Source organism: Artibeus jamaicensis, unplaced genomic scaffold (assembly GCF_021234435.1).
Source record: "Artibeus jamaicensis isolate MK-2021 breed Jamaican fruit bat unplaced genomic scaffold, CSHL_Jam_final contig_519, whole genome shotgun sequence".
NCBI classification, from domain to species: domain Eukaryota; kingdom Metazoa; phylum Chordata; class Mammalia; order Chiroptera; family Phyllostomidae; genus Artibeus; species Artibeus jamaicensis.
The window spans coordinates 33,316,367-33,335,165 of record NW_026521871.1 but is presented as its reverse complement, the minus strand read 5'-3'; the positions used below and the strand labels follow the sequence as shown (position 1 = coordinate 33,335,165).

Sequence of the window (18,799 nt, the reverse complement as noted above, 5' to 3'; positions counted from 1 at the left end):
CGTAGCATAAATATATTTATGTATTGCATTACCACATGTTAACCAAGTCCCTTTTTTTCCTTAGCTCATAGAAACTTTACAAGATTTGTCTGTTGCTATTGAGCATGTTAATATATACATGTTAATATTTACTGTTACACCTCCCCAAAATGAAGCGCAGATCATTAAATCACACACATTGCAATGAGCCTGCCATGTATGAGGAAATTTGTTTCCTATGTGATCAAATTTTTCTACATGATCAAATTTTGTTTATTAAAAGACATTCTTTTCCTTTTTAAGACATTTGGTCCTATTTTTTGTGCCCAAACTCTTCTGAACATAATTTAGCATTTGTGGAGTGATTAAAACGGTACTCTAAATTCTAAAAATCAGAAGAGTTGAGCAGAATTCTAGTTGCTAAAAGTGCCAGGTAAACTAGACAACTCTAGTACATGTAGTTCAGTGCATTACTTATAATTGGGTTTAAAATATGAAGTTAGTAAATCCCTCGTTCATGCGACGACACCCTGATACTGTTAACAGTGTGAAGCTGGGAAGGCCAACCTAAAGGCTCCGCTGCTCTGTGGAGAGCTTTTGCTCCATGAGAGGTTTTCTGCTTAAGAAGAAAGATTATTCCAGAAGACAACCTTGCCAATCTGAAGACGGTTGTTTTGGGCATGTGGAAGCCCTAGACTAAATTGAACTTAAAATAACATGACTCTTAGCAATTAATAGAATAACATTGTATGAAGTAGTTATTAGGCATCAAATCTTGCCTAAATAATCCTCGTAATAGACTACAAAGAGTCAAAACAGTAATCATATTCAAAAGAAAATATGCCACAGTGTTTTTTAAAATTTATTTATTCTTTTAATTCTCATACATGACAATTAAAAGTATTTTCCAATCTATTTCCTAAAAGTAATTGATACATGATATATTCTGGGTTGAATCTCAAGACCATATGAGCTTTGTTTTTTGGTCAACATTATTCCTTTGTGTCAGAAGTGACTTAATCTGAAACTTAGTGCCCCATTTAAAACGTGTTTTGACTGAGGAACTGGGTCAGGTGGTAAAACAAGTGTAGCCCTCTGGAAAGAGTGACAAGCTCTTCGTAAGGCAAACCTGGCACTGCCCTCAGGAGGTACTTCAGTAAACTCTTTGGAACTCTTTCCGATGGGTTATATCGACTTTGGGCTGAGGTGGAGATAGGCCACAGATCTGAACTTTCTAGTTTTGCTCTGAATTATTCTTAGTATGGTAATTTTTATTTGGGATTTCTTCTGGGATTTTTCTATATTCATTGCACATGTATACAAATGAAGCTCAGGACATATTTTTGTTTTGTCTGGACAGCTTGCACACTGGCTTTAGGAATATTTGAGAAGAAATGCCATTAAAAAAGTATGATTCTCGTGTGTGGCCTATCAAGGATAATATTTAGAAAACTGTCTAGGAATTAGGTAGAAATTTTAATCTTAAATTAATGTCTGTCACCCTGACTGAAATACAGAGCTTGGATAGGTAGGTATATTTCAGAGAGAACTTTTTTCAGAATGAAAGTAAGTGAAGAGAAATTGATGTCTGAGCCCCATGAATCACAGATTCCAATGTTACGAGCCAGTGGTTCATGGTTATGGGGAACACAAGCTTCACTGTCAAGGGTAGGTTTCCAGGGTACTCCAGTGAGATGGAGATAAAGAAATCACTTCAATTTACCACATGACTTTGACTTACATTACTCATAAGTATACTTGAAGGCATTGTGATGTTGGGTAAAGGGTATGGCTTTTGAAGTGTCGCAGACCAGAGTTTAAATATCAGTGATTAACTTAAATATGTTCATTAAATGTGTTTAATTACCATTGCCTGTATTTCTTCATCTGTGCACGTGCAAATGATAATAATGAGACTTTTCTATAGAGCTGTTACTGGGAAGTGAATATAATGACATTTCCTAAAAAGCACAAAGACAAGCCTTACTTTTAAGACATCCTCCACCCACCCTCCCTGCCACCTAAGTATCATGGTCCGAGAGTGTCCTATCACCAGGCATTGCTCAGAAGGACAGTTGTAAGTTTGAAAGTACATTTCACCTGTTGGTCTTTAGTTAGGACACTTCCGAATGTCTTCAATGAACTAAAGGAGTATTTCAGTGGGCATTTAGGCTATCGTTTAAAAAAGCGGCAACACTTTTAGATTAGGTAACCTAGACTTTAGAGCTTTACCTTTCCTTCCACAGCTATTGCTCTGGTGGATGGCCTAGTGTTCACTGGACCTCAGCAGTGAGTGGTCTGCTTCTGTTTTGCTTTGTTTATTTATTTTTCTAGATTCCACATATATGTGAAACACACAGTATTTGTCTTTCTCTGTGTGACTTATTTCACTTAGCATTGATACCTTGTAGGCTCATCTGTTCATCTATCGATGGACACCTGAGTTGCTTCCACATCTTAGCTATTGCAGATAATGTTGCAATGAACACAGGGGTGTATATATCTTTTCTAATTAGTGTTTTTGTTTTCAGATAAATTAGCAACTCAGAGTGGAATTGGCTGGGTCATTTGGCAGCTCTGGGTTTTTTTTTTGGTGGGGGGGAGGTTAGGAATCTTCATATTGTTCTCCATAGTGCCTGCACCAATTTCCAATCCAGCCATCCAGTGGTTGCCTTTTCTGCACATCCTCACTGGTACTTGCTATTTGTTGGTTTTTTGATGCTAGCCATTCTGACAAGTGTGAAGTGATACTTCACTGTGGTTTTAATTTGCATTTTCCTGATGACTAGTGATGTTGAGCATCTTTTCATGTGTTTGTTTCCATGTATACGTCCTCTTTGGAGAAATGTTTCTCCAGTTTCTCTGCTCATATTGAAATTTTTTTCTTTTGGTGTTAATGGAGTATAAGTGTCAAATCTATTAAACAAGTAGCCTAGTGCAAACTTTGATATTCAGCTGGATTGTTTATATGTATAAATAGCTCAAAGTGTATATGAATCATTGGCAACTATTTAAAGAGCCAATAGATATGTGAAAAGATGTTCAATGTCAGTAATCATCAGACAACTGCAAATTAAAACCACCATGAGATACCATCTCACACGTGTCAGAATGGCCATCATCAGTAAATCAACAAACAACAAGTGCTGGCGATGATGTGGGAAAAGGGCAACACTTCTGCACTCTTGCTGGGAATGCGAACTGGTACAGCCACTATGGAAAGCAGTGTGGAGATACCTCCAAAAAATCAAAAATGGATCTGCCTTTTGACCCAGCATCCCACTTCTGTGAATGTATCCAAAGGACCCCAAAACACTAATTCAAAAGAACATAAGCACCCCTATATTCATTGCAATGTTATTTACAATAGCCTAGATGTAGAAGCAGCCCAAATGTCCATCAAAAGATGAGTGGATAAAACAACTATGGGACATTTATAGAATGGAATACTACTCAGCCAGTAAAAAGGAAAAACTTTGTTTTAGGTGTTAATCGAGTGTTAGTATCATAGGTGGAATCACAGGTGGAATCTAATGAACAAACTGAACTAAGAAGCAAACAGTTAGACTCATAGATGGAGAGCAGATGACAACTAGTAGGGGAGGGAGGTTAAGGGGTGGACGGACTGAGCAAAAAGGAAAAAGGACTCATGGACATGGACAACAGGGTAGTGATTGCTGGAGGAAGGGGGTATAAAGGGACTTAAATGGTAATAGAAAAAATACAATAAAGGTTAAATTTAAAAAATAAAGAAAAAAGAATACTCAATTGGAGATATTTCCAGGCTTGCAATAGTGTTGTTTAGAAATAAGGAGACTTTCTGAAATAAAGTGAAGTTTCAAATACTTGTGGAATTAGTGGTGAGATCTGTTTTCTAGAGTTTAGTCCGTGAATTCAAATGACTTAATGTTGTAGAAGTTTGCAAAATTAAAATTTGAGATCATTCATTTCCTTTTTTCACCCTTTAAAGGGGTACAGGATACTGAGGTAGGTATATATTTGAAGTGATACAGTATAACTTTTTTTCTGAACCTTTGTTCTTACCACTCTCTCCTCCTGCCTTTTGTTATTGGTATAAAATGTGCCTAACTCCTAGAATAGACAATTTGGGATTGATTACACTTATTTTCTTCCATTTATATGTGTAGCTATCACCATTTTTCTCATGTTCTTTAGTCTCTCAATTTCTCATTTGTCATGCCTACTATACTAGTTTACATTAAGTTTGTTTGTTAGTACTCTATACATCCATTGGAATTATCTTTCTAAAATGCTAAGTACCCAATAATCAATTCAGCCATTTTTCTATGCTGCTAATGGTCACCAACATTATTCAGTTTAGATTTCCATTATTTCTTTTTGACAAGCACATGATAGGCAGTGAGATTAATAAAGGAATCATAGTTTGGTAGTAAAGTAAGTGATGGAGAAGTCATGAACTATAAAGCAGGAACTAATGGATCTGAAGTACTCGAATCCTTTGTAGAGCTGACTTACCTATTCCCTCTCTGGTTTTAGTTTTGCCCACATCTGTTTTCAGAGACCTAAAGTTTCCTCAAAATTTCAGAATAATGTTGGACAGTGACTAGTTTTCATAGATTTTTCTCCACTGCAGTCAAGTATGGTTTGAATTTTTCTTTTTGTACAGTTCGAGCAAGATAAATTACAGTGTTTATTGGACAAAAGGGTGACAGGCAGGTGATATTACTAAAAGCCAATAGCTTAAAGAAAGGAACTCTGAAACAAATGGAATAACATAGGAGTAGTAGTTAATGAGATGTTAAATAATTTAATAAGTCAGGAACTGAACATTGAGAATGCAAAATAAAATTATGGAAAGTGCTTACAGTTCCAGCCTGTTTTATCTAAAATAATTACTTCAAAAATCTTATTTATTTTCATTCTAGTTACAGGAGCATCCTTAAAAGAAGGGAATACTTCTATTACAAATATGCTGTGTTCTTATTGTACTAGGCAGGATATCTACCTTGAGAAGTCCCATGCATTATATCTGCCACAGGAAATGGACGAGGACTATCCCAGTCTTAAGGGAATTTTCCATTTTTTGGAGTCAGGTTGAATCTGCTTTTTGTTTACAGAAGCCACAGTTCCTGGAATTTTCTAACTTGTCACAGGCCTTTAGGCTCGTCTTTAAGATTGGAGTGAAACTCAGGTGCTCAGAGCAACTCTCAGAATAAACCAAATGTATTTTGGTTTGTCGAAACAGAGGGATAGAGACTAATCTGTTTCTAATAAGAAAGTTAGTAAGTAAGAATACTTACTTTTTAAAAAAATCCTTGCCTGAGGTTATGTTTTATTGATTTTAGACAGAGAGGAGGGGAGGGAGAGATGTGAGAGGAAAAAAAACACTGGTCAGTTGTCTCCTGTCTGCACCTCAACTAGAAATCAAACCCACAACCAAGGTATGTGCTCTGACCAGGGATTGAACCCACAGCTTTTTGGTGCATGGGCGACACTCCAAACAACCAAATGAACAACTCAGCCAGGGCTGTTTCTTATTCTTAAGCTAATTTGAATTTGGCATCCAGAGCTTGATTCTAAATAGAACTAAGGTTTAGAGAAGACACATTATCTTTTTTTTTTAAAGATTTTGTTTATTTATCTTTAGAGGGGAAGTGAAAGAGAGAGGGAGAGAAATGTCAATGTGTGGTTGCCTCTCGTGAGTCCCCTGCTGGGAATTGGCCTGTGTCCAAGGCATGTGCCCTGACTGGGAATCAAACCATGATCCTTTGGTTTGTAGTCCCGCGCTCAATCCACTGAGCTACACCAGCCAGGGAAAGACACATTATCTTGATTGGCATTTGGAGGAATATTAAAAGATAGAGTTTTAATATCACAGAAAATTCTCTTTTTGCATTGTACATGCATTGGTTTCTGTTTTACCTGGACCTTAGAGTAGTGTGGGATCTAACTTGGTTCCAACTGTTCAGTGAAAAATGAGCATGACTGGGAGAAAATAATGCATACTACTACACAATGAAGAGTCATTTGGAATAAAGACATGTTTTATTAACTCAACTTGGTAAAATTTCATTCACCATGAAAGCCAGAGGAATGTACTTATATTGTGTCAGTAGTTTTGTATGGTTGTCTGTTTAAAGGTTTATAAAGTTAAGAGAATTCATGAGGTAAATTATGCTCATTGTGCCTTTAAACGGATGTGGCATGATGTAAGAACATTTAGGCTATAGGTTCAGATTCTGGGTTCCAATTTCAGCTTTATCATGTGCTAGTGATTATATCTTGGGCAGCTTAGTGTTGTTATGCTCCTCTTAGCTGTTTTTAAATTTTTTTTGGTGTGGGTTGTGGGGTGAAGGTGAGAAGGCATTACATTAGATACTTTCTGTAAGTATCAATATCAGCAGAGTATTGACTTTATGGTTGTCAAAGTTTTTTTTTCAACACTTGATTATCTTTAACTTTTTGTTCTGTATCATAGTCCTAATGTAAGTCATGAGATAAAAAAAATCAAATCAAAACAAACCAACCTGAGTGGGTGTTTTCTTTGATTCAGAGGAATAAACTTTAAATTTTATATAATTTATATTAAAGTTTATGTAATAAACTTTTAAGTTTAACTGTTCACTTTTAGCTTCACTGATAAGCCTTGAAAGAATAATATCTGTCTTGAAATTTCAAAATTAAAAGTTCAGTTAACTTTGGTTGGGTGGAAGTGTGGAGTTTTGGAATTTGTTGGAATCTCTAAGCTACTAGGATGTTGTGATAGCAGCCCTGACCATGTCCTGGTATGTAAGGTTAATTGGAGCTACTGGGACAGTGTGACTGCAAGTATGCTTTTGTGGTGACAGTTGTGGTTTCATGTAGAGGGAAGATGAGCATACTTTAATGTTTGGTGATCAGAAGTGTCTAGATACAGCTATGGCCAGGTAGCTGGGTTGGTCAGAGCGTCATCCTGATACACCATGGTGTTGTGGGTTAGATTCCTGGTCAGGGCACATACAAGAAGCAACCAATACGTGCATCAGTAAGTGGAACAACGAATTGGTGTTTCTCTTTCAGATCAATAAATTTTTTCAAAATAAATTTTTAAAAACTTGTGTCTGAAAATATAATAAACATTTTCTGTCCTGAATGCTGCTTTGGTACCAGTGTATTTTCACACTTACTGGTGTCACAGAGCAGGGTTATATATACACACATATTTCATTTTTGAGATAATTATTACCGTATCAGACCCTCTGACATATTTCTAAGATTCTTTACTGATATACAATATTTTTTATTTAACTAAAGGTTAACTCTTACAAAACAATTTTCCTTATGGACCACTGATCTTCTTTAAATAGTCCTATGTCTTTTGAAATATATATATATACACATACACACACGAGACTTAATTTTTAATCATAAAACTAAAATCTGTATTAAGGAAAATCAAGTTTGCTGGAGGTATTTTATGTAAAGTTAAACTTTTTTGTTTACTCATCCCACTATGCAAAGGGAACCTTGATAGTAATTGTTCAGAATAATATCTGAAAGTTTAATATTAGGTTGGGCACAATTGTGTTGGACTAAATTAAGTAATATATATGTTTAACAAATAATTAAAAATTATCATCTGAAGAATGGAAAGTGGTTCTTGGTGGTAGATGTGTTTTAAAAAAATTGAGGGAACATCTATTTCCCTGATGTATCATAACTTTTGGGGGAGGGTCTGCTTGGGAATCCCCAGTATAAGAAGCTATTCAGGCGATTTTTATGTGCACTCAAGTTTTAGAACTGATGCTGAATTCTCTACTGGCAGCTTTTAAGATATCTCCTTCTGGTTATTCTGCTAGAAGCTACTTCTCCTTACTTAGGGGAAGAACAGGGTTCAGGGTGGGAGGGGCCTTGAATTAAATAGTTATATCCAATGACCTGCCATGTCCTATACTGTGAAATTTCCAAGGTCTTAGTTTCTGCTCTCAGTCCTCTTTCAACTGGTACTCGTAGGTGAAAGAACATGTCACGTTAATGCTGATGCACAACCAAGTGGACTGTGACAGAGGTTTCAAATGTTTCCTAAAACTTCAGTACTTCCTAACAATGGAAAAATAGCAGGTGAGGAAATGTCAGAGAATTTAAGTTATCTTCTAGAGCCGGGATTGAAACTGAGGATGATTTATTTTAAAGCTTAGCCTCAATACTACATGAGCTACCCTCCTACTTAGTGGAAAGAACATGGGTTGTGGGTTCGGGTAACCTTGGGTTGGAAATATGCCTCTCTCACTTACTGGCCAAGCCTCAGCGTCCTCATCTGAAAAGCAGGTATGATAACTGTTAAATCTCTAAGGCTGTTGTGAGGATGAATGTCCTGAAGCCCGTATTTGGAGTGCCTAGGCATGTTTCTGTGGTTTTATCCCAGAGTGGGCATTCTAATAAATGATGGCTCTTATTCAGTGACTTAAGATGAGGCAGATAATGCCTTGTGGAGTTAACCAAATATAGGCTAAATGAGTTTGTCAAATTATGAAATATATATTTCCCTGTTCTGATGTGGTATGATAGCTAGAAATGAGAAGGATGCAGAGTGTGTGATAGGAGTTCCCCATTTTTACAGCTCATATCCTGGTAAATTCTGAATTTGATTCTAGCCCAGAGTATTCTTTTTTTTATTGTTGTTTAGTTACAGTTGTCCCCATTTCCCCCCATTGCTCTCCCCTGCCCTGTCCAACCCCACTCCTCCACTCAACCCTTCTCCCCCCATTGTCCTTGTCCATGGGTGCTTCGTACGTATTCCTTGACTTGGCCTTTCCCCTTCTTTCCCACATTATCCCCACTCTCTTCTCCCCTCTATTCACTTTCAGTTTGTTCTTTATTTCCATGTCTCTGGTTCTTTTTGCTCGCTTGTTTGTTTTGTTGATTAGGTTCCACTTATAAGTGAGATTGTATGGTATTTATCTTTCACTGCCTGCCTTATTCCACTTAGTATAATGCTCTCCAGTTCCATCTGTGCTGCCTCGAAGGGTAGGAGCTCCTTCTTTGTTTCAGCCGCGTAGTCTCCCATTGTGTAAATGTCCCACAGGTTTTTGATCCACTCAATAACTGATGGGCACTTAAGCTGTTTCTAGCACTTAGCTATTGTAAATAACACTGCTATGAACATAGCGGTGCATAGGTCCTTTTGAATTGGTGATTCAGGATTCTAGGGTATAATCCCAGAAGTGGAATTGCTGGATCATAAGGCAGTTCCATTTTTAGTTTTTTGAGGAAATCCCATACTGTTTTCCACAGTGGCTGCACTTGTTAGCATTCCTTCCAACCGTGTACTAGGGCTCCCTTTCCTCCACGACCTTGCCAGCACTTGTTTGTTGATTTGTTAGTGATGGCCATTCTGACGTGTGTGAAGTGGTATCTCATTGTGGTTTTAGTTTGCATCTCTGTAATGGCTAGTAATGCTGAGCATTTTCTCATGTTTCTGTGGGCCCTCTGTATGTCCTACTTGTCTGTTCAGGTACTTTGCCCATTTTTTCATTGGATTTTTTTGTGTTCCTGGTGTGGAGTCATATGTGTTCTTCATATATTTTGGAGATCAGACCCTTGTTCAAGGTACCGTTGGCAAATATGTTTCCCCATATGGTTGGTTCCCTTTCCATTTTGATGATGGTTTCTTTAGCCGTGTAGAAGCTTTTTAATTTGATGTAGTCCCATTTGTTTGTTCTTTCCTTTATACCCCTTGCCCTAGGAGATATATCAGGGACAATATTGCAGAGCATTTTTAAAGCTCCAGATTTTTCTTAAAACTCCAGATGTTGACATTGAAATGCCTACAGGACATCTTCAACAGGTCACTGCTTAACAAGTTCAAATCTAAGCAGCCTTAGTTTCCAAAAACTGATCTTCTTTGAGGGCTTTTGCATCAGTGAATGAAATTTCTATCTGTCTGCATCCTCCACAAAATCTGATTTTTTACTAAATTTCACTGATTGCTACATTGTAAATCTCTCTCTGCCTTTTCTTCATCTTCATTCATCACCACCACCTTAATCTAAGCTACCATCACTGCACCTCTAACTCCTTCCTGCATCTCTCTTTGCCCCTGTCTATAATGCAGCCTCATTTGATAGTTCTTCAGTGTAAAATTTATTGCTGTACCTTATTTAACATCCTCCAGTAATTTTGCCATATCTTGACTTTTTTCTGCCCCATTTTGTTTCATATGCATTTCCTCTCTAGCGGTGACTGGCCTGTCTGCTTCTCTTCTATTGAATTTGAATGAGCTTATCATAGAACTGCTTTTAGACCTTTGCTCTTGCTGTGTCCAGACTGGGACACTTCCCATACCTTTCTGATCTCATATTAAAGTCTTCCCTTAGGTCTTTGCAGATCTCTGGGCCTAAACCAGCCTCTCGTTATAACAATCTCTTGGCTCCTCACCTCCCATATTTTTAATAGCATTTATCTCTCTTTGCAGTTATGTATTTGCATGGTTATTGGGCATTACTGTCTGTTTTCCATAATAAAATGTAAGTTCTAGGCTGAGGCAATTTCAGTGTCTTCAGACGGCTCTGCCAACAGAAGAGAAATATTAAAGTACATAACACTGAATACCGAAGTACATAACTAGGCAATGAAATACAAAGTGATTAATTCTAAAGTGAGATGAAGTACAGATGGAGTCACAGTGTTGGCATTTTAAGTATTGTTATTTGGGAATACTTTAGTTACTGTAGCATCGGCTTGACCAGCCTCTAATTTTACATTTTCTATTCACTAAATACTAGTAATATTTTGAGTTTTGAATTCCCCAGTTCAGATTAAGAGGCTCCAGAAGTTGATTGTACTTGAATGAGCTTTAGAATAAAAACTTTCCCCCTTTCTCACATCTGTATAACATTTGAAGTTTATAATGAAAAAAATTAGTGGTCCCATAGTTCTCGATGGGAATATGTTAGTTGCCTGAGATGTAAAAATTTTAAAACATTACTAAAACTTACAAACACAAGAAGTCATAGATGTTGTAATAATTGTAATAGTGAGAAACGTAGATGTTTCTCACCTTATAAAAGTTAAAGAGGAATCAAGACGATTAATATAATATTGAAATTATGTTTTTATGTTTTTTTTGGTATTTAGACTTTAATTTACTGCTTGATTTGTTGGCAGATTCAAATGTTCTTATGAAAACCCTTAAGATTTTAGTATTTTCTTGCAAATTGCATTAGTTCTTTGTTTACACTTAAAAATTAGTGCTTTCAGTAAGATTTGGTTTCTGCCTATCCTGAATTCTCCCTAGGAGTATACAGCTTCAAATGTGAAGAGGCACAGTCAGCAGAAAAAAGAGGTGGTCTGAACATTTAGGTGTTAAATATGCATGTTAATTAAGAAAAAAATTAGAAAAATATGAAAACAGATGTTACATAAATTATTGCAGTCCCAGGGCAGCAGTAACTTATACACTGACAATAATTTTTATATGTGCGTGTGTGTGTCTGTTTCTAGATTTCTCAGTATTTATGCAGTTCCGCAGAGAATAACTAGAAAAAGAACTGGTATATCCTTTCAGTGAGACTGTGGTAAACATTCCTCTCGCACATGGATTGCTGAGGAAGTTTGGTTGTTTCGTACAGTCTCACTGTACAGATAGTGTTGCTGTCTCCTCATCTTGCCTGTAGTCTTTTTCTTCCCTTCTTGCTCTGCCTGATGATATGTCAGTGAGATCTCTTTGTGGACATATCCTGTCAGAACAAGAAAATAAATTACAATCCTAGCAATGTAAGAAATGTAAATTGACCTTAGCATAAAGTGTGTGTTTAGAAATAGAACAAATTACAACTACTCAGGGACACTGATTGTGGTGTCAGGTTTTTTTTTTGTTACTGTCACACCCTCTGAAGAAATAGCCATTGTTCTCTGCATAGTATGGACACATTAGTGTGATGATATATATTGTGTTAACATAAATACATATTCATCAAATACATAGTGTTGGAATATGTCAAAGATATTTGAATATTTTTTACTTTCAAAAAGAATGAAAATGGTCTGTATTTTATAAGGGAAAGATGAGAAATAGAGACATGCTTTATTTTAGTGGTTGATCAACTTTATTTCAACCATCTAGGAAAACCAAGTGACTGTACTGACCAAGGAGCTGCTGACAATATTTAGGTATATTCCATATGCATATTACACAATTTAGAAATGTGTTGTGTATTACTTTTTCAGATAAAATTAAAAGTTAAAATAAGGAAATGCTACATTAGAATGTCATAAATCATTCTTTTAAACAAATGAAACATGAATTATATGTAATACAGCGCATAAAACATTTTTTAGAAATCTGTCTAGAGATTAATCCTACATTTATTTCTATTATTCAGGAATCCTACTTTGTTCTTGAGTAGTATATGATACCAAAATGTATTTTAAGTAATTTGAATCTCAGTAGATTTCAGTTACTTCTGTTATCCTAATATTTTTCATTTCTGTTACCAATTTATGTTTCACATTATGTTGCCTAATTACTATTGACCTTTTGTACTTATGCTGAGCTACCGATAAGGTCTAACAGGTTATTGGGAGTAAACTCATATAGAATGAAATTTAAAGGAGAGTGATAATGATATGTTTAGTAATTTTTAATATTGAAAAGTTTTATACTTGAATTGAAAACAAACAAACAAGCAAAATATAACCAGACACTGAAATTGAGAACAGGCTGACGGTGACCAGAGGGGAGGGAATTTCAGGGGAAGGGGGAAAGGGTTTGAAGGAACAAGTATAAAGGACACATGGACAATAATGAGGGGGGACAGTGACTGGAGGGAGGTGGCAGGGGCTGGGGGGTGGGCTGGGATGGGGGTAAAGGGCAGACAACTGTACATGAACAACAATTTAAAAAAAGAAGTTTTATGCTTAAATTGATAGCTATTTTAAGAAATTCAGTTGTGATTCTTGCAAAGTTTATGTAAAGATATATGTGTGTCAAATATATTAAAGGTGATAGTTATGCAAAAAGTCTATGGAAATTAATTTTCAATTCACAAACAATATTGCCACACTTATATGTTTGTATATTTTAATTTTATATCTTACTAATGCTTTGGAATACACTTTTAGTGGAATTTTTTTCATGTTTCTGTTCAAGTTTCAAGTTTCTGTTTTATATTTTATGTGATTTTAATACTTAATATTTTATTATATATTAGAATAGTGTTTGAACACTTTATTTTATTGTAATGAAAAGAAGTTGTATGATTTGTTTTATATTGAAGTATTTTGAATTTTTTGGTAACATAATGCCTTTATTTCATGTATTAATAAATGACTCCCTTTCTTCCTGGAGTTAAAATAGGTAATGGAAAGAGTGATTAATGAGTAGACTAACATTTGTCCTCTAAGAACTTAAAATAATATGACACATATTTTCAGCCTGTCTTTTCCATTTTTGCTTTGTTTTAGGATTTCTTCTGGAATAGGAATATTTGAAACTATTTTATTTGTTTACTTTTCTTAGGTATTTGCTGTTTTTCCAGCAGCATAATTGAAGGAGTACTCTGCTGATCTTTATTTCTCGATTCTTCTTTACGTCCTGTTTGCCACCCAAGACTCTTGTATTTGGAGAACTCTGTTGTGCTGATCCTTCAATCACCTTTGACCCACAACTAGAGCATGCATATTCAAGTGTCAGTTAGATTTGTGGATCAGTAAAGTTCTTCTAAAAAGGTAAGCCTATATTTATTCAGAATGTACTCCTACCAGTACCAGTCTTCATGTGTTCAGGCTTTATAACAAAAATACCACAGACTTGGTATCTTATAAACAACAGAAATTTTACTGCTCTGGAAGCTGGGAAGTCCAAGATCAAGGGACCAGGAGATTTTTTGTCTGGTGAGGACTTCCCGGTTCATAGACTGGGCAGGAATGAGACAGCTCTCTGGTGTCTCTCCTTGTAATGGCATTAATCTCATTCGTAGGGGCTGTACCTTCAGGACCTAATCACTTTCCAAAAGCATCACTCCTAATATCATCATATTGGGAATTCAGATTTCAGCATATGAATTTTGGAACATAAACATTCATTTCATAACAGTGTCCTTGTGTTCCATAGATTCATGTATGAAAAAATGTGTATGTGTGTATACATATGTATGTATTTATACATTTCTACTGGTTTTAGATTGTAGGCTCCTTCACAGAATAATGCTAACCTCTACCACAGTTACTTCGAGTTACCAGATCTGTTTCTCTCCACCTTGTATCTATTCACTGGCTTCCAGTCTCTTCCTTTTTTTCATTGTTTCTCTTATCTGAGTTTTCAGAGGGGCATTAAAAATTTCTTCTACTTCCCACCCTGGCTGGTGTAGCTCAGTGGATTGAGCACGGGTCTGTGAAATAAAGGGTCGCTGGTTCAATTCCCAGTCAGGGCCTTCCCCTTTCTCTAAAAATAAATAAATAAAATAAAAATTTCTTCTACTTCCCTTATGGCACTTGCCTTAGGGAATGTTTTTTTGTGTCTTTCTTTTCCCCTTTTCTTTCTCCCCTCACTCCTTTCTCTTTCCCTCCTTCTCCACATTCATTAAATTTGTTAAAGGAGCGGCAAAATTAGAATGGTTGAACTTAGAGTTGAAGGTATGTCAGCTGGCATTTACACTTTTTTCCTTTTTTTACCACAACCCATAGTAAGAAAGAAAATTTACATTTCTGAGCTATTTTTCACAGATACAAATGTACAAATGAAACTGAAACAAAAGTTGAAACAATATTTACCTTGACTACCTGGAATATATGCTGGGCTCTATTCTATTATCTTTTTTGTATGTTTTATTTAATATGTGCTGGTGCGTATAACTATCTAATAATGGATCACTCTTATAATTTCAAAAACCATGCCTTAGATCACTTGTGTATTTGTTCATGACCTACTGTTAGAAAGGTAAATGGAATCAGGCCGTTGTTTTTAGTCTCTGTCAAGCTGCTTTAATTCTCTCTCCTCTGTGTTTCTCATCTTTCTCCATTCAGTACAATCTATGAAATGATTTGTGAAAGAACTGGGTGACCGCTGGGAACCAGCCCTTGGTTCCCAGAAGAACCAGCCCTTGGTTCTTCTATAGTAAGAACACAGGTACAAATAGAAGTCAAAATTTGAATGGAGGATAGTCTTTGATTGAGTCGTCCCTTAAAGCAGAGTGTATAGTCTTTATTCTTTTCCTGTTTGTTTTCATCTATGTAAATTGTGTGCTGATATCCTTAAGTCATTCTTGATTTAAAACATTTTTAACTTTTTCAGTCCTTTGTGACAGCTTAGAATAACCCAAATACTTTCTCAAAGTGGTGTCTTCTAGTACCCATTCTTACTTTATTTAGCATTTTTATCCTTTTAATAAATTTCAGGCATTTTTCTGATTCTAAAAGTAGTATGTTGGCTTAGAAAATTTGGTGTACATATAGAAAATTTTTCTAAAAGATAAAAAATATCTCTATTCCAAGGCAGCAAAAGTGTTTCTAAGAGGGAAGTTCATAATGATAAACTCCTACATTAAGAAAAAAGAGCTCAAATAAACAACCTAATTTTATACCTCAAAGAACTAGAAATAAAAAAGAACAAGCTAAGCACAAAGTTAGTAGAAGAAAGGAAAGAGCCCAGAAATAAATGAAATAGAGACAAAAATGTCAATGAAACCATAAGCTGGTAATTTTAAAAACGGTAAACAAAATACACAAATCTTTAGCTAGACATATTGAGAAAAAAAAGACAGGATGCAAATGAAGAATGAAAGAGGAGACATTGCTATTAATACCACAGAAATACAAAGGATTATAACAGAATACAATGAGCAATTATATACCAACAAATTGGACAACCTAGAAGAAATGGACAAATTTCTAGAAACACACAACTTACCAAGACTGAACCATCAAGAAATAGAAAATCTGAACAGACCAATTACTAGAAGGACATTGAATCAGTAATTAAAAATCTCTCAACAAAGAAAAGTAGAGGACTACATGGCTTTTACTGGTGAGTTCTGGCAAACATTTAAAGTAGAATTAATGCCAGTTCTTCTCAAACTCTACCAAAATATAGAAGAGGAGGAAACACTTCCAAAATTATTTTCTGAAGCCAGTGTTACCCTGATACCAAAACCAGATAGGGGCTCTAGAAGAAGAAAAAAAACTAGAGGCCAGTGCCTCTGATGAACACACATGTACAAATCCTCAACAGACTGAAACGAACTGAATTTACCAATACATTGAAAGGATCATACCCTGTGATCAAGTGGGATTTATTCCAGAGAAGGAAGGACGCTTCACTATCCACAATCAGTGTGATATAGACCACACGACCATCTCAATAGATGTTCACAAAAAATAAATCATTCATGATAAAAACATTCAACAAAGTGGGTATGGAGGAAATACGCTTTAACATAATAAAGGCATCTATGACAAGTATACGGCTAACATCATACCCAGTGGTGAAAAGCTGAAAGCTCTTTCAGATCATGAATAAGACAAGAATGCCCAGACTCACCACTCCTTTTTTCCCTCAAGGACCCAACTGTCCTTTACTTGGGCTATTTATCAGGGTGTTTTCTTTAGTGAACAGCCATGAAGGACAAGGCAATGTCCCCCGTGTACAAAGAACCAGTCCTGCCACTTTTATTTATTTAGTTAGTTTTTTAAATTTTTCTTCAATCTTGCCACTTTTAATTGACATAGTACTAGAAGTCCTAGTCAGAGAAATCAGGCAAGAAAAGGAAGTAAAAGTAGTCCATATCAGAAAAGAAGTAAAACTTTCTTTATGCAGAGGTATGATATTGTATATAGAAAACCCTAAAGACTGTACCCCAAAATGATTGGAACTAATAAAGTAATTCAGCAAATTTGCAGGACACAAAATCAATGTGTAGAAATCAGTTGCCCTCCTATACACCAAAGATGAACCATCAGAAAGAGAAATTAAGAAAACAATCCCATTTACAGTTGCATCAAAAAGAATAAAATACATTGGAATAAATATACCTAAGGAAGTAAAAAATCTGTACACTGAAAATTATAAGACACTGATGAGAGGAATTGAAGAACATAAATGGATATTCTTTGCTTGTGGATTAGAAGAATTAATGTTGTTAAAATGGCCATACAAAATGTCCACCCCAAGCAATCTGTAGATTCAGTGAAATCTCCATCAAAAGTCCAATGGCATTTTTCACAGAAATAGAAAAAATAATCCTAAAATTTGTATGGAACTACAAAATATCTTAAAATAGCCAAAGTAATCTTGAGACAAAAGAATGAAACTAGAAGCTTCATATTCCTGACTTTAAACTACAGAGCCCAACACAAATAATGCCTCTTTTTTTATGACAAAATTTTTTATTACAAAATCATAGCATGTAATTCTGTAATGTAACACTATCATACTCAAGCACACCATATGACCTTTCAGGTGAAATGCTCAAATTAAAACTATAAATTATTAGGTCCACATTATTACCCTACCAGTCACCCTCAAGCAGGCGTTACTTCTGCTGGACCCTGTATATTACAAAGCTATAATAATTTAAGTGGTATGATATTGACATAAAATCACATAGACTAATGGTACAGAATAGAGAGCTCAGAAATAAACCCTCACATACATGGTCAGTGAATTTATGACAGAGGAACTAAGAACATATAATGGGGATGGTAGTTTCTTCACTAAATAGTGTTGGAAAAGTTGACAGCTACATGCAAGTGAATGAAACTGGACCTCTGTCTGAAACTGGACCACATGTGAACATCAACTCCAAAATGCGATAAAGGCTAAATTAAGGTGGGGAATCATAAAACTTCTGGAAGCAAACAGGGGGTAAGCTCCTTGGCATTTGTCCTGGCAGTGGTATTTTGAATTTGATGTTAAAAGCATAGCAACAAAAGCAAATATAAGCAAGTGGGACTACATCAAACTGAAAAGATTCCACATGGCAAAGGGAACCATCACCAAAGTAAAAGGCAGCCTACCAAACAGAAGAAAATATTTGCAAATGATATAGCTGATAAGAGGTTATATTTAAAATATAAAAAATACTTTTATAATTTAGTATCAGGAAATCCAAACAATCTGATTAAAAATTTAGGCAGATTAACTGAATAGATATTTTTCCAAAGAAGACGTCAAAATGGCCAACAGATACATGAATAGGTGCTCAACCTCGCTAATCATTAGAAAAATAAAAATTAAAATGGCACCAAGGTATCTGCTCACTGTCATAATGTCTGTCATAAAAAGTCCAAGAGATTATAAGTGTTGGTGAGCATGGAGAAGGAGGAACATTTATGCACTATTGGTGGGAATGTCAATTGGTACAGCTACTGTGGAAGAGAGTATGGAGTGCCTCTAGAAATTAAAAATGCAGCTATCCTGTGATCCAGCAATTTGATTTCTGGGTGTATATCCAAAGAAAATGAAGACAGGATATTGAAGAGATATTTGCAATCTCATGTTTATTACAGTATTATTCACAATAACCAAGCTATGAAAACAATCTAAGCATTCACCAATGAATGAATGGACAATGGAATATTATTCAGACATGAGAAAGAAAGAAATCCTGCCATTTGCAATAACATGGATGGACTTTGATGGCATTAAGTTAAGCAAAATAGAGAAAGATAAATGCTGCATTCCTATCACTCACATGCACAATCTGTTATAAAAGAGGGAAAAAATATTCAAGCTCATAGAAACAGAGAGTGGAAAAATAGTTGCCAGGGGCTGAAGGGACTTGTAAAATAGGACAGGGTAGGTAAATAGTTACAGACTTTCAGCTTTAAGATGAAAAAGGTCTGTAAATCTAATGATGACTAT

At 35.6% G+C, this 18,799-nt stretch overlaps 1 protein-coding gene across 4 annotated transcripts in view; it reads left to right on the top strand.

Annotated features, from left to right (window-relative positions):
• TBC1D5 (TBC1 domain family member 5) overlaps positions 1-18,799 on the top strand; it is a 485,401-nt gene that overhangs the window by 103,637 nt on the left and 362,965 nt on the right. For 3 of the 4 annotated variants that reach the window (XM_053668967.1, XM_053668963.1, XM_037143968.2), the window contains one exon: positions 13,460-13,668. The gene's annotated coding sequence lies outside the window, so the exon portion shown is untranslated. The remainder of the gene's footprint in view (positions 1-13,459; positions 13,669-18,799) is intronic. The other variant, XM_053668964.1, reaches the window with a different exon arrangement.